Source organism: Lactuca saligna, chromosome 3 (genome assembly GCF_052625555.1).
Source record: "Lactuca saligna cultivar CGN05327 chromosome 3, ASM5262555v1, whole genome shotgun sequence".
NCBI lineage: Eukaryota > Viridiplantae > Streptophyta > Magnoliopsida > Asterales > Asteraceae > Lactuca > Lactuca saligna.
Window position 1 is genome coordinate 13,064,219 of NC_136419.1, and position 5,596 is coordinate 13,069,814.

The 5,596-nt window shown below is 33.7% G+C and overlaps 1 long non-coding RNA gene across 1 annotated transcript; it reads left to right on the forward strand.

Annotated features, from left to right (window-relative positions):
* Window positions 1–801: 801 nt before the first annotated feature.
* Window positions 802–2,418, forward strand: LOC145034509 (uncharacterized). The gene is made up of 2 exons (XR_013678091.1): window positions 802–1,462; window positions 1,996–2,418. It is a non-coding gene; the product is annotated as an uncharacterized LOC145034509 (long non-coding RNA).
* The last annotated feature ends 3,178 nt before the right edge of the window (window positions 2,419–5,596 follow it).

Consider the following 5,596-nt stretch of genomic DNA (forward strand, 5'->3'; position numbering starts at 1 on the left):
TATCATACTCTAATAATTAGATGGAAAAATCAAATTTTAACTACAAGAATCCATCATAAGTCTCGTATCGTATCTATAGTAGCATTTATAACCATATTGTTCAAATCATCGATTAATTACATCAAGACATGACACTATACTCACTCAGAAGCTATAACATATATTTGTTCGAAGGATATATAAACTCAGTTATATATCACGATTCATCTAATAACGTTGACACTATACTCACTCAGAAGCAAATATTTATGTAATTAAATACACATGATCTATGTAATTAAATACACATGATCATTTGATCGCCTCAAATATATTCCCATGAATATTAACCAAAACTCGCATTAGTTTTCGTTCATATTTATTCTCATAACATGGTCAAATAAGAGTCTAATGATTATCAACCACAAACACAAATGCCTTACTATTATGTTGGAATGATACAAGTAAATAGACACTAGGGACTAAAAGACTCATAAAAAGGTGCGTTATTTTGCATATTATATATGCCTAAATTTATATAACCCCAAGAACCATTGCACATGCACCCATTTGCGAGAATTTAATTTAACCATAAGTAGAAGCACCTTCTTCCTACGTTTACTACGATCTAATGTTAATTACTAAGTGCTTAAGAATTGTATTGATGGATTTAATCTTATATTATAACCATTATCTTTTTGAGCTTTTTCTAGTCCATTGAACAAAAAGATTTGTACACAAATGGATCCTGTTTTATATTGGAGGGCATCAACAGTATGCATATAGAGATGAATAGAGGAGGTAGGAGTGTAGGGCCGTGGGGGCGGGGTGTTTGGTTTGCATTTATGACTTTGCTTGTCCTTTTATCCCCCCTCTTCTACAAACCCCTTTCTGGCTTCCTTTATACATCTCTCTCCCCTCTCCCCTCTTTTTTCATTCCTCACCATTATCACACACACTACCTTCGTCCCTCTGTTGATTACTCATGGAGGAAGAAAAGAATCAACTAGGAAGTTCTCTCTTTTGAGGGGAATGTTGTCTGGCTCGAGGCCACAAGAAAACTCCAATCTATCTTTCTTATCTATACGTATACACATGTGCGATAAGATCCATCCAGTTTTGAATGGATCGAGCCTCAAATGATCTCTGATGATTACTGATTAATGATTAGTGTCAAACCAATCTTGATCATGGGTTCTGGTGTCGTCGGACCAGGCTTCATTCCCCTCAATTGTCCTTCCTTTAATATTCATAAAGTTTGGATCTTTCGGAATCTGCCCACTTTCGCTCACCAACAAGATTCGATCTTTTTGATGGGTTTAGCTTTCTTTTCGATTTTAACTATTGTTTAAATTATAATCTTATGAGTTTCGTTTGTTTGGTGATGATAGATGAAGGCGCAGATTGGTATAATGATGAGGAATCATGTTTGACTTTTCTGTAAATCGGTCAAACACCCGTAAACAGGATGCTACTTCGAAAGGTTTCTTTAATTATTGCTACTCTAAATAATCTGCAAGATAATTGGAAGTGTTTTTGTTTTTTTTTTTGGGTATTGATTACATTTTGTCAGCCTTTTAAAACCTGGGTTTTCCGTCATGATTACTTCATGAATGTGGTGTGTCTGTTTCTGATCATTCTTTATCTTCATTTACTTTTGGCATTGATGCTGTATTTGACTTTAACATCACACCTCCCTCATCATTATCTTATGATTGTTATGATAATTTTTCAATCTAGGGTTTTGATTATGCATGATTTTAGTACAAACAATGCTTATTTTCTGACACGATTTTTTCTTTCTGTTTATGTAATGCTGCTACCTTGATTGTTTTCTTTCAAACCAAAAGTAAACTTGATGCAATTTAGTCATCAACGTATCAAGAATAACTAGTTTTTTGAAATCTTGCAGCTACATATGAACCCCACGAGTTCTACATTACTGTATTAGTATTTGATTGATTTAATAGCCATGGATGCTTCTTGATATGGTTTGTCTTCACTGTTTATCGGCAGTGACCAGTTTGCAATTTAGCCATGGATGTACAGAAGAAGCTTTCTGGAGCATTCGAGTTGTGAAGAATCCCTCAACTGATAAACTCGTTGGCACTTCATTTACATTTATTACGGATTATACAACACATGAATTGTTTAATGAAGCTTAACAGCTTCAGGATCGAGTTGGGTGTAGTTTAAGAATGATGCAATCGTTTTTAGAAAGTAGAAAAGAAAATCGAAGTGGATCTGAGGAGGTGTTTTTACAATATTGTTAGCCCTCTAAAGTGCAATGATTTGGGGGTTTGTTTTTTTTTTATTTTTAATTAAAAATAGGTCTTTCTAATTTGCGGATTTGATTCCGTGTATGTGATTAAAATGTTTATTGTCGTTTTGTTTAATAATTTGGATATCATATATGAAGATCATCGAGGTTTGTCTAAAGTCTCAAAAGAGCCCTGTAAACATAGAACAAATACCCATTCTTCAAATATGTCTAGCTAGTAGTGAAACTAAAAACAGTGAATATCCATTTGTCAACAAACATTGAAACATAATCTACAAGGAAATCATCACGGAAAAGAGAGGAATTGCTACCATCATGTGCAAGGGTTAGACTACTGGGTAGAGGCAACTCCCTACACCGTTATAAAGGCCAATACACAAATGGCCATCTTAGAGCATGTTCATTGTTATTAGAGGTTGTTGCTTCACAAAACTTAAGGATTTGGAATGCTTTTTTCTAGGTTGCAAGTGAAGTAAATGTTTTTGATCAGTCACCAATATTTGAGAATCCTTTGTCAAGAAAGACATCAAATGTTCATTTGACAGTGAATGACCATGAGTATAAGTTTGGGTATGAGCTCACTTATCCACCATATTTCATATTTGTGAAGACGTTTCGACAGCCGATAAAACCAAGAGATAATTTTTTCAAGAGAAGATAAGAAGAAACACTTAAGGTCCTGAAACGTGCTTTCGGAATTCTGAAATTAAAATGACATATAGTTAAACATGCAACACGACCATATCACTTGGATACTCTACGAGATATTACGTATGTATGTATCATAATGTATAACATAATGATTGAAGATGAAGAGTCGGATATTGCAAAGTATTTGGCTACAGAACCAGACATGTGCAATTTAAACCAGAGACAATGAAATACTTACATACAGTCGTTGATACATAGAGTTTTTGATATCCAAGACCAACGAAAATACACGCAAGTTTGAAAAGATTTGGCAAATCATATATATGATGGTAACGAAGATGAATAATTTAGAAGGAAAATGTAATTTAAGATTTATTAAAATTTTATTTTTAGTTTTTAAATGTTATCTTTAGTTTATGATTTAATTAAATTAGATGCATTATTAATTTTTATGTTTCTTATAAATAATATGACATAAATAAAAAATTAAAAATTAATAACAAATTTGAAAAATAGAAATTAAGAAAGAAATAAAAAAACAAAGGTGTTACCAAATATTATTTGATGTTGTTCATTGTCACATTTGGTGTTATAACACCAATATATGAGTAGGATCATGAGGTGACACCTTTCAGGTGTGATAATATGTTCCCCACACCAAATAATCTTAGCAAATAGGGTGGCCGACGCACACCAAGAACGCTATGTTGTGGTTACCGATTGCTTGACTTGGAGGCTAGATCTTACAGTGGTGGTGTGAATATAAGGATTTCTTTTGTACTAGTTTTTTTTTTTCGTGATTAAATTTAGAGTTGATTATAAAATTAATTTTTATTTCTACAATAGAACAAGAAAAATTGAATACTTTTAATTTATAAATTTTATAACATAAAATTTATCTCAAAATGATATAAAAATCATTTTACACCAAATAAAATAATAATAATAATAATAATAATAATAATAATAATAATAATAATAGTAGTAGTAGAAAGTTGGGTGGTTTTATTTGATGTTTTTATAACCGAGTAACTATCTATCATCCGAGTTTGGATCATGTTTTCTACTTTTCACAATCGCTAAAATCTGGGATCTGGGTGTTTTGCGTGTTGGCAAGGCACGGTGGAAGAGTGATCGTGATGCGGCTTCAACCTTTGGGTTAATTGCCTTTTCTCGGTAAATGGGCCTATTTAAGGGACTCTAAACCCCAAGGTTCATCATTTGTAGCCTCTACATCCTCCAGAACACCCTTTTGGAGAAACCCTGGTTTCCTTTAAGTGTTACGTGCTCAACCTCTCCCTTAAACCCATTTTTGGTGATGTTTGTGCTCTAGAGTGATGAAGATAAGAAAGATTGGTCATTGGTGTTATTTCAAGTGAAGGATCAACCATCCTTATACTTATGGATCATTGTAAGTCATAAAGTTCATTATTTTATTGGTTTTCACCTTTAGATCTAAGTGTATTTGATGTTTTTGTCTATTTTGATGTAGTTGTAGTCCCTTTATGGCATGATCTATGGAGCTTGGCTAACTCCATGAGCTTAAAGTCCATTTTGTTTCAGATATGATCTTTTAGGTTGAGCCTTGAGTGCTTGCATGCTCTCTTTTGCTGGATGTATGAAGAAATATGCATTCCTGGAGATTCCTTGAGTTGGGTACAAGCAATTAAACGCTCGTAGGATCCATATCTGAGTGTTAGTGACATGCACTAAATGGGTTAAGTCATTTTAAGGATCAAAGTCTAGCCATGGCGTAGTTGTTTTTGGAAGTGCGGTATGTGTCTGGTTCCAACCAAGTAACCCAACTATTTAGTAATTTTGTGACCATGGTGTAGTCAAGAGGTTTGGCGGTGGTGCGGTGACCTGTGTTGGTGTACTGTTGACTTCGACCGTTGACCATTGAGTGTTTCAATAATTTAGCATTTGATCAAACTTGAGTATAGTATTTGACTAAGGAATGGTCTCGGTTTCGCTTTAGGTTGCTTGGGTTAGTCGTGTTGTAGCTAAGGTTGTTTTTGAGTAGTATGTTAGATTGTGTTTGTCACAGTTGTATGAAAGACAATGGGATAGGCATAGAAACTATATGAAATATCTGATGGGTTTTCTAGGTTATTAATAAAATTACATGTGATGAAAAAAACACTTAAACCCTTAAGTTCACATGCAACATAGAAAGGGTCTATGTTTTCTCTATTCATAGCAACTAACTATGAATATCAAGAAGCCCAAAAATAAATGCTATGAAATCGAAATTCATACAAAATTGAAGGTTACATAGATTTTGATTTTTATTGCAAATAATCAAAGTAGAATTCTTTTTCTAGATCTTGGAAAGCTAGCACCAAAGGAATGGATGCCTTTAATGGCTTGTACCCAAAACCCTAGTAGTAAGAAGACTTAAGGAGAGAGGACGCTTGAGCAAAATTTTGGCTTTATAATGACAAGGAGTGGAAGAAATAATGAGAGCTGGGGAAGGATTTATATTGGTAAAGTAAACTTGAGGACAAAGCTCGGTTTTGGGGATAAGACCCAAGTTAATTAATATAATAATCAAGTTGTCTTATCTCCTTATCCTAAGCCTTATGAATGAAATTTCTAGGTCATTCCTAGCCAAATTTCATTCAACCCATCCCATGGGGTTCTAAAGTGTTCCTGCATCAACTTTCAATAAATAACCAAACAGTC